This window comes from Crocuta crocuta, unplaced genomic scaffold (genome assembly GCF_008692635.1).
Source record: "Crocuta crocuta isolate KB4526 unplaced genomic scaffold, BGI_CrCroc_1.0 scaffold26, whole genome shotgun sequence".
NCBI classification, from domain to species: Eukaryota; Metazoa; Chordata; class Mammalia; order Carnivora; family Hyaenidae; genus Crocuta; species Crocuta crocuta.
This window is the reverse complement of record NW_027532249.1, coordinates 5,681,952-5,691,672: the sequence shown is the minus strand read 5'-3', so window position 1 is coordinate 5,691,672 and position 9,721 is coordinate 5,681,952. Positions and strand designations below refer to the sequence as shown.

Here is a 9,721-nt window from a genome sequence, read left to right as displayed (position 1 = left end):
ACTCTTGTAATGTAAGTAGAAGTCAAACTTGTAGAGAAGGCAATGAAGAGTGTTCCAGGAAGTAGGGCTAGAAGCATAAGAGAGTATGGTCCATGAAGAGTTGGTTGGTATGGTTGGAAACAGAAGAAGCTTTCCTTAGGAAAGCTTTGGGAAGACAAGAATGAGAATTCAGGCAGTGCCCAAAATACAAGTGGCTTCCTATCCAGATTATTTACCTCTGGTTTTTAAAATTCAGGATTTTAGATCATAATAGGGAAAAGCTGAAGTTTCAAAATACTTATTCCTTTGTTAGCTATATATCTCCAGTTGCCTGACTCTTCCTCAGTCCTTGGGCTCTGTACATTATAACCCGACAACTGCCTATTTTCTCCTCCCCAGGAAAAAGTGAGCACTATGTAGACCTGGGCCCCACAGCCTTGGGCTGACCCCTGGGAGGAGTTTGAGCCTCACCCCTTGCCTCAGAATGCCATTTCTGCCTGAAACCAGAGTGTGCTTTCTCTGGGCAAACATAATGATGTGGTATTAGGTCTACTGATGGAAGCAATAAGATTACAAACAAAAAAATAAGGAGTCATCAGTGTATGAGGGCTGGAAGAAGTTGACTTCTATATTATACTTTCCCCTTTCCTTTTACTTCCCATTTGTCCTTAAAAATTGTTCTTAATTTGATAGTATGACTACCCCACTGTCTGGCCTTCACCCTCCAGCACCAACCCACAGTCCAGATAAGCAGATTTTTGACAAGCTGCATTTCACCTGAGACGTGTAAGCTGTGAAGAGAACATTGTGTGGGGATCAAATCTGGCTCAAATCCGTCTGATCCACCACCGTGAGCAAGTTACTACTACCCTTCCCATCTGGTATTATAGCTCCCTCTCCTGTCAGATAGCAATGATGATCCCAGCCCCTCTCTGACCTAATGCAGACTTTTAAAAAAATGACTTGGGATCAAAGATCCTTAAGCTCTTTGACAAAATGTTCCCACTTAAAGACAAGGCTCTCTCCTCATCCCTGCAAGGATGATTTCTGGCTTAACGAAGATTTATAAATATCATGAGTTCCAGCTCTGGACTCTGTCGCTCTGTTCTGACCTTCCAGAAGGGAAGGAATGCCCTATTATTGTGACTTCAGCCCAGATGGGGGAGGGGCCACTGTGGCAGGTGGGAGGACAGGACAGAGACGGGGACGGGGCCCCAGCACCGCTGCCCCGGTGCTCCATCATTATGCGAAACACACCAGGTGTGTATTCTAGAACTAGGTTCAGCCCTTTAGAACCACGTGGGAGAAATGCAGTCTCCTCTTACTTTTCCCATTAGAAAATAGCCCATATTTAAAAAGAAAACTCTTACTTAAATTTTGCTTAACCATCCAGGAAGCTTTGGAGGAGGGATGCTCGCTAACCCTGCTCCCGCGAGCTGCCGGCCCTGCTCTGCAGAGCGCCGTGCGCAGGTCTGCATTCTGTGTGCTGCACAGGAGGGCGTGGGGGAGACCTTCCAGAGGACTGTGCTCCACGCCGGGGCAGATCAACCAGAAGCTGCTGGATTCCCCCGGGCTGTGAACACAGCATGGAGTGGGAGGAGCAAACTCTAAAACGGTTAGGAGGTTTACTTGACTGACTTCATGATTTCTGGGTGTGGGGCAAAGTGGGAGCAGGGAGCTAAGGATGGCCCCTGGGCTCTGGTTTGACTAACTGGGTGTTGGTCCCATTTACCGAGACAGTGAATAAGCCTGAGGAGGAAGTCACGTGCTCTTGGTTTAGGCTATGCTGAAGCTGGCCTTTCTAGAATATTCAAGTGCCTGGGTTCTACAAGCAGATACATTGATCTAGGGATAGAGATAGAGAACAAAGGGTATCTGTATTGTTTTTCTTCTTTTCTCTTCTCTTTTTTTAAAATTAAAAAAAATTTTAATGTTTATTTATTTTTGAGAGAGAGAGAGAGAGAGAGCACAAGCAGGAGAGGGGCAGAAAGAGAGGGAGACACAGAGTTCAAAGCAGGTTCCAGGCTCTGAGCTGTCAGCAGAGAGCCTGACACGGGGCTCGAACCCACAAACCGTGAGATCATGACCTGAGTCGAAGTCAGATGCTTAACCGACTGAGCCACCCAGGTGCCCCATCTTTTCTTTCTTTTCTCTTTCTTTCTCTTCTTTCTTTCTCTCTTTCTTTCTTTCTTTCTTTCTTTCTTTCTTTCTTTCTTTCTTTCTTTTTTTCTTTCTTTCAGAATAATCATCATAACATCTAAGTCTTTTAGAGCTATTTCTACGGGTCAGTCACTATTCTAAGCACTTCACACATATTAATGCAGGTGGGTCTCTCCGTATGACACAGTTCATACTATCGTGTTGAGAGGCTGTGGGAATACAGCCAGGAGAGAGGAAGAAGTTGAGAGCTTAGTGAGACCGAGTGGACAAGGAGGTGGGCTACAGAAGCAGAGAGAGAGACAGAGAGAGACAGAGAGGCAAGGAGAACTCGTCTGCAGAGACTTAATAAAAGAAGGATGTCTGTGTGTTTACACGAGCAAGGACTTGCCTGATGGTTGGCATGTCCCTGTCAAAAGAGGAACAACACGGAAGGGGGTTGGGCAGAGGGCTTGCAGAGAGTGCAGAGATGGGACAGCCTCTGAGGACAGAGAGGGAGATGCTGAGCAGGAGACCATGTGTTCACAGTGGCCCCCTTCTGGAGCAGCCTGGGGGTGCAGGAGGGCAGAGCCAGCGGGTTGTCTCGCCCAGATCCATTCCGCACTCTCCTTATTAACAGAAGCCCTGCTCTGCTTAGTGAAAGCACTTATGTATATCAGCTTCCTTTGTATCCATGGGTGGCCTGTGACTGGCCACTGAGATTTAAGCTCATTTTAAGTGGTGGTCCTTTTAAGAAAGGGCTTTTTACAAATTTGTGTGTGAGCACACCCCACTTGAACATATCCTTTGCCTTGTATCCTTCCTATTTTCCTGCCTGGGATGCAGACACAGTACTAGACGTAAAAGCAGCCATGTTGTGACCAAGAGGCAACAAGTATGAGAACAAAAGCCCCGTGTGAACAATGACTGAATGAGGAGGCAGAAAGAGCCTGCTGGGAGCACTGTTCATGTGCGTATCAGCCCTGTAGATTTCTTTTATGAAGGAAAAAGTGAAACCCCATTTAATTAAGCCACAGATGTCAGATTCTGTTACATACAACTAAAGGCAATCTCAGCTGGTAGGACAGGGAAAGCAGATGGTGGACTTGATGCAAGAGCGGTTATATAATCAGCCATGGGGTCAAGGCTGGAGAAGGAAGGAATGGGGAGGAAACTGGCCCATGGCACACAGGGCTCCACACATGTATTACGAGAAGGCTGGGGTCCCACGGGAGGATGAGAATTTGGACCTGAGTGTCAATTTTGGACGTGAGTTGTGACACATAGGACAAGACCCAGGACAGATGGAGAAGAGACACAGGTCACTGAGGAGCTGTGGAAGCTGGAACCCACCCCGGCAGAGCTCGCAATGGGTGACCTTCTCAGGGATGCCTGAGACATTCAATCACGATCAAAGCCATCTTGTTCCTCCTTTCAAAACTTGCTGGGTTTGTAATAACCTCATCTTCGTCCCCGAGGACATCATTTGGCTCTGTTCTTAGCCGTCCATTATGCTTCTTTTCTTTCCCCCTTCAAAGATAATTCTGGTTGCAAAGGTGTTAATGGACGTTTTCCAGAAACTGGTAAGGCTCTGTCAGTAATGTTTCCTGTAGGACTGCAAACACCAAAATTCAGGCTCCAAAATACAATAACCTGGTAATAAATCACCATCCCCTCTGTTCCAAAGAAAATGCCACTTCCAGAGGACATAGCCACTCTTGGGTCTTCACAAAATGATGAATGGCTCCGTGCTGCGACAGCTATTACATAAACCAAGCCAGATCTTGATGCATAATCGAGGGAGGGAGTAGTGAGTTACCAGCCCCCAGTTAGTGAATGCCAGCCCCTCCTCACTGAGCTCTGCCCCGGAGACCTCAGCCCTGGCGCCCCACTTGGACTGAGCTGCTCCTTCCGTCAGCCTGCTCTTTGCCGTTCCCAGGGCACTACGAAGAGGCTAACTTGCAACCCAAACATTTAGGTTCTGACAGCAGCTCCCTGTGTTTCTTTCTGCAGGGTCTCTACAGCAGTCTCGAGAATCTTCCGAAATCTCTCTTCAGACTCATTAGCTGGAAAGTGATAAAGCTCTAAGCCATAAGACTGGAAGATTTGTTACCTCAGAAAACATTTCATTTTAATTCTGTAAGAAATTGCTCAGGGTGAATCTTGGCGAGGGTGGGGGGAAGGTGGTTAGAGTGAAAACCAGAGTCAAATCTTTTCATACTCAAAACCACTTGCTGTTAAAATCATTGACTACATTTTTTCTTTGGAATGCTTGACTGATTGCACGCACCCTGCTCTAGAAGTATTGACGGATTCTCAGGCTGTGTTGGTTCCCCAAGCACACATAACACATAATCCTTGGCAAAATTACTAAAGGAATCATTTATATGGGCTGGAAGACCGCAGTTCTGCCGGGAGAATTGCATTATTTCTTATCTCAACGACACTGCTGTCACTCTCCAAAGGGGCCTGTTGCATGGCTCCCCAGAGACGTCCCCCTGCAAGGTTGTGAGGCCAGCTGCAGCCACCTCCCCAGATGGGCTGTGCATCAAGGGCGAGATGCAGAACAGACGCCCTGGCGCTCCGTCCCCTCCGGAGAATGCTTGTGCTCTGCCCCGGGGGACACCGAGGCCACATGGTCTCTGATATGACACTTAAGCAACAGAGAAATGGCTCACAGCGCAGGTTCAAGACTGGTGCAGGCCTGGCTTTGGTTGAATTAGTTAGCATCTGTCTAAGCCCGACATTGCATCTACCTCATTGGATTCATACAAGGATGAAATCAGATCAAGCAGCTAAGGAGCCAAGCACAGTGCCCAGCACATTATGAGCGATCTGTAAACAGTCACTGTCATCCCGGCACTTAGTGACCAAGTTCTCTGCAAAGCTAGGGCAGTCTTACCCCTGCAGCAAACTGGGGAAACATTTGTTCCTAACATGCACCCAAACCCGGGCCAGCTGGAAAACCAGATTCTCAACCACGTTATGTCTCTGGAGCAGGGGAAGAAAAGAGAACAGGAGATCTCTTAGATTTATAATACAAGGCAGAAATGAACCTCAACTGATTCTTCTTGAGGTTGGGGGGTTCCTCAGAAGGACTGTATGTGTCCTGGTGTGTGTGTGTGTGTGTGTGTGTGTGTGTGATGCATCCCAGAGAGGGTACTGCTGGGAGATTTCTATGTTAATTAAAGGAAATAAGGCTTTAAAATTTGAGAAACACTAATTGATATATACAATGGCAACATTTGATAGCCCACTGCTCTGGATTTTTTTTTTAACGGGTATCTATTAAACATCTGATCAACCTTTTGAATACTCTCCAGAATAGGAAAGAAATACTTCCCATGCTTGCTGTATTCCTTCTTGCCTTGGCCTCCATGGAGCACTGGCCAGAAGGCTCTGCTCACAGAAGAGTGCTGGTTTGGAAAAGACCTACCAAATATTTATTGAGCACCTACTATGGGCAAGATATGACAGTGACCAGGACACAGCATCTACCCTTGTGGAGATTAGATGTAGTGAAGACAAATGCTAAGGAAATAATACATAATGTAAGTTAAGATGGTAATACGTGTCCGCTATGAAGGGCATAAAGAGAAGTCACAGAGCAATTCTTGTATGAGGTAGGAGCTGTTGTTGTTAAATAAGACAAATGGTGATGGCCTGTCTGAAAAAGAGAACTATAATCATGGTAATAGACTGGCAATGGGAAGATCCAAGGCAGAGAGAACAGCGTGGAACATTTAGGATGAGGTTGGTTATAAGCAAAAACATCTCCTCACTCATGCCTGAGTGGCTCAGTCGGTTGAGCATCTGTTCATTTCAACTCAGTTCATGTTCTCAACGGTGGTAAGATCATGCCCTGCATCTGGCTTCATGCTGAGAGTGGAGCCTGCTAAGGATTCTCTCTCTCTTCTTCTGCCACACGCATGCTCACTTTCTCTCTCTCTCAAAAAAATTATCTCTACTCAGAAAAAAACGCCTTCAGTAATAAGGAAATCTCTCACATAACAGCAAGTCTGGAGACATGCCCACAATGGGGATGGTTGATTCAGGAATTTAACAATATGAGGAATTCCTTTCTCTCTCTACTTGGCCATGTTCAGCATGGATTTCATCCCCAGCCCGCCATCCCACAGGACTGTAAAAACAGCTACCAGCGGACTTATCCACACCCTCCTCTTCCCTTGGCTCTCTTCGAAGGGAAGACCTTCTTCCCAGACGCCCCTCTGCTGAATTCCCCTCCCTTCTCATTAATCCAATTTGGTTTAGGCTTGTCTGATCTGATCCAGTCCCTGACAAGGGGAATACAATTACCAAGAATGGTCTGGAATAATCCCCTGGAGAACCGATGCTGGAGAATTGAGGCAGTCTCTGCTCTAGGCAAAAGAACACTTGGCAAGTTCAAGTTTAAAGAAACCCAGTGAGCTGAGAGGGCAGGAAAGGGGGGCGAATTTAAAGGGCAGGTCTTTTAGGAATGTGTAGAGGAAGCTGTCCCAAGGTTTATGCAGAGGAGGTGATAGAATCTGATTTAAAAAAAGAGGCTACTCAACACTCACAAAACAGCCTAGAGGGGAAGAGGAGGTAGGGTCCAGGGTCAGATGTGCTGCTTGCTATTTCTCTGGTAGGTGCAAAGAAAAAGGTGGGTTTAACACAGGCTGAAAAAGGAGAAAATCTTCCCACTTCTCCAGAGAGGGCAGAAGCACTGAGTTAAAGAATGACAGCACCGGGCCACCTGGGTGGCTTAGTCGGTTAAGCATCCGACTTTCCCTTAGGTCATGATCTCGTGGTTCGCGGGTTCGGGCCCTGCGTCGGGCTCTGTGCTGACTGCCAGCTCGGAGCCTGGAGCCTGTTTCAGTCTGTGACTCCCTCTCTCTCTGACCCACCCCTGCTCACGCTGTCTCTCTCTCTCTCCTAGAATAAAATAAAACATTAAAAAAAAAAAAAAAGAATGACAGCACCATCTCCTAAACTAGGCAAACCTGTAACGACAACCTAAAGCCATAATGAAGAGTAATAACCTCAAGTTTATGTCACAGTCATGAAGCTACAATTGTTCTTGGTAGACACCTGGCTCAGGACATCCATATCAGAAAGGCTGATATTCAGGGCACCTGCGTGGCTCAGTGGGTTAAACATCCAACTTCGGCTCAGGTCATGATCTCATGGCTTGTGGGTTCAAGCCTTGTGTCGGGCTCTGTGCTGACAGCTCAGAGCCTGGAGTCTGCTTCACTTCTGTGTTTCCCTCTCTCTATGCCTCTCCCCCATTCACACTCTGTCTCTCTCTCTCAACAATAATAAAAAAAACTTAAAAGAAGCATATGAACCAGGTACCAAATGCCCTCAATTTAGAGGAGGAAAAGATGCTAGAACATCACAGCCATCTGAGATGCCAACCAGTCTTTCTGCTCTGAATCAATGAGGGGCTGAGTATCCATTATCCAATGTGGACACAGTCCTTCCATGTCCTAAATAGGCATCATATGGTGGTTTAGGCAACTGGATCCGAAACACCTGGCAAATTGTCCAAACTCCAGCTTCCCGGGCTAGATCCCAGATGTAGAGAATCTGAATCTTCGCAGGTGAGCTCAGGGATCTCTAACAAGGTTTGCAGGTGCTTCTTTTTTTTAATTCTTTTTTTTTTTTAATGTTTTATTTATTTCTAGGAGAGAGAGACAGAGAGAGAGACAGCGTGAGCAGGGGAGGGTCAGAGAGAGAGGGAGTCACAGACTGAAACAGGCTCCAGGCTCCGAGCTGGCAGTCAGCACAGAGCCCGACGCGGGGCTCGAACCCACGAACCATGAGATCATGACCTAAGCGAAAGTCGGACGCTTAACCGACTAAGCCACCCAGGCGCCCCGGTTTGCAGGTGCTTCTGATGGTCAGTTAGAAGTGGGAGCCCCTGCACCACCAGGGAGCATTCTAGAGGGTCTGTGGTCAAGAAGTCTAGCAGGAGAGGCCGTGAGGCTGGAGGGCTAGAGAGAACAGGTATCGAACTGCACTGTCTACATTCAACTTAAACCCCTATTAGCCTCTTTCTGCTTTGCATGCTTTTCAGCTCTAACCTCTCTGATTATGGGATTCTCTAAAGAAATAGAACTTTTTACATTACTCTGTGCGTGCTGGACTACCAGTTAGTGCTCCATGTTAGAACACAAAAGCACCAAAGAATTTTGCACATCCGGTGGGAACAGGAGGGAATAAAGTCAGTGGGATAGTTTAAAACTGTGCCCCGAAGGGTTAATGAGGCTAAAACTAGCAGAAAGTTGAAACCTTGATTTCCAGAGGACCGTTTGTTTCCCCCTCATGAGCTGTTATGTCTTTTCAGACCCCACTAACAAATCCACTAGTTGGCTCTGCAGAAGCCCGGGGTTCAAGGTCAACTGATGTGGTTCCAGCCTATGAACAAGCAAAGCCCTGAAGTCCTTGCCCGAGATTGATGGAGCCCAAGGGACCATCCATTTTATACCAGTTCCCAGAGCATGCCCAGAGCCTGTGGCTTGACAGTTACCTCGGCCTTATAATAAGTGTTATAATCTCCACCCAGGAAGGAACACAGGCATCATTCCCATAACACGGGAGGCATGTAGCATAGGCACATTTTCTAAGGCTGCCTGCACAGCCTTCTACCAGCCTTTACCTGGGATGACAAAACCCCCCTTCCTGAAAATTCAGCCTCACCCTAAATAACAGGAACCCACTCACTCCTGCCCAGGGAGTCATGGCTTTGAAAATTATTCCTTGTGATCTTTGCCGCAGATAAAGTTCCCTTGGTGCAACAACTCCTGCTGGTGTCTGCCTGCAACTCACCAAGGAAAGGACTCACGTTAGATTGGGTACAGTTTCAGGCACTCCTGATAAGGTGCTAGCTCCACAGTCCAAGTGTGAAGTGGAAACTCACAGGCAGTATGCCACAGACGAAGGTGTCCCTGCATCCTCACTTCATAAAAACATGCAACATGTATTTGAAGGGGGACCCAGTTTTTGCCTTAAGCTACCTCCATTTTGATCTTACTCTATACTTTCTAACTGATGATGTTCCTCTTTCCAGCCTATTTTTCAACCCAGGCAAAAGATCTGGCCGCCAAACATCCTGAGAACAGGACAGACACTCACCCCTCAGGCAATAAGGGTTGTCCTAATGCCAGCAGGACCCCGTGTGATTGACCCCGAGTCAATGATCGACTTGACCTCTACTGTCCAGTTGTACATACCAGCCGACCTGTGTCCCACGTTTTCCTGATACAAACCTGGAAACATTTTCAGCACGTTGGAGACAGGCTCTACGTCACTAGTCTGCTGTCCTTCCCGTGCGAACCTCACCGAAATAAATTCTTGTCCCACCACCAGTCATCTCCCTGCCCCTGGATTTACTAGCCACCAGTGGCCAAACCTCGTCCCCTTGGGACCCCAGGGCCCAGGTGCCTTTGGACCTTGTGTCTCGGTTACATTTTTACCCGGCAAGCAACTCTGCCCTTTAAACCTAATAATGACTGCAACACGGTCCTGTCCCTGGAGCCATACCTGTGATCTAATCCCCTATAATAATCTCAGCAGGTAGTGTTATCCCCATTTCGTAGGGAAGAAAATGAGGCTCCTAAAGTTA

The 9,721-nt window shown here is 47.2% G+C and overlaps 1 long non-coding RNA gene across 2 annotated transcripts; it reads left to right on the top strand.

The window, feature by feature from the left end:
- The first annotated feature begins 1,169 nt into the window (after positions 1 to 1,169).
- LOC144243170 (uncharacterized) lies at positions 1,170 to 9,447 on the top strand. 2 transcript variants are annotated; one of them, XR_013338560.1, is made up of 4 exons: positions 1,170 to 1,239; positions 1,373 to 1,594; positions 4,129 to 4,254; positions 9,167 to 9,447. It is a non-coding gene; the product is annotated as an uncharacterized LOC144243170 (long non-coding RNA). The 2 variants fall into 2 exon arrangements; XR_013338559.1 differs by lacking the exon at positions 9,167 to 9,447 and having other exon boundaries at positions 4,129 to 4,337.
- Positions 9,448 to 9,721: the final 274 nt, after the last annotated feature.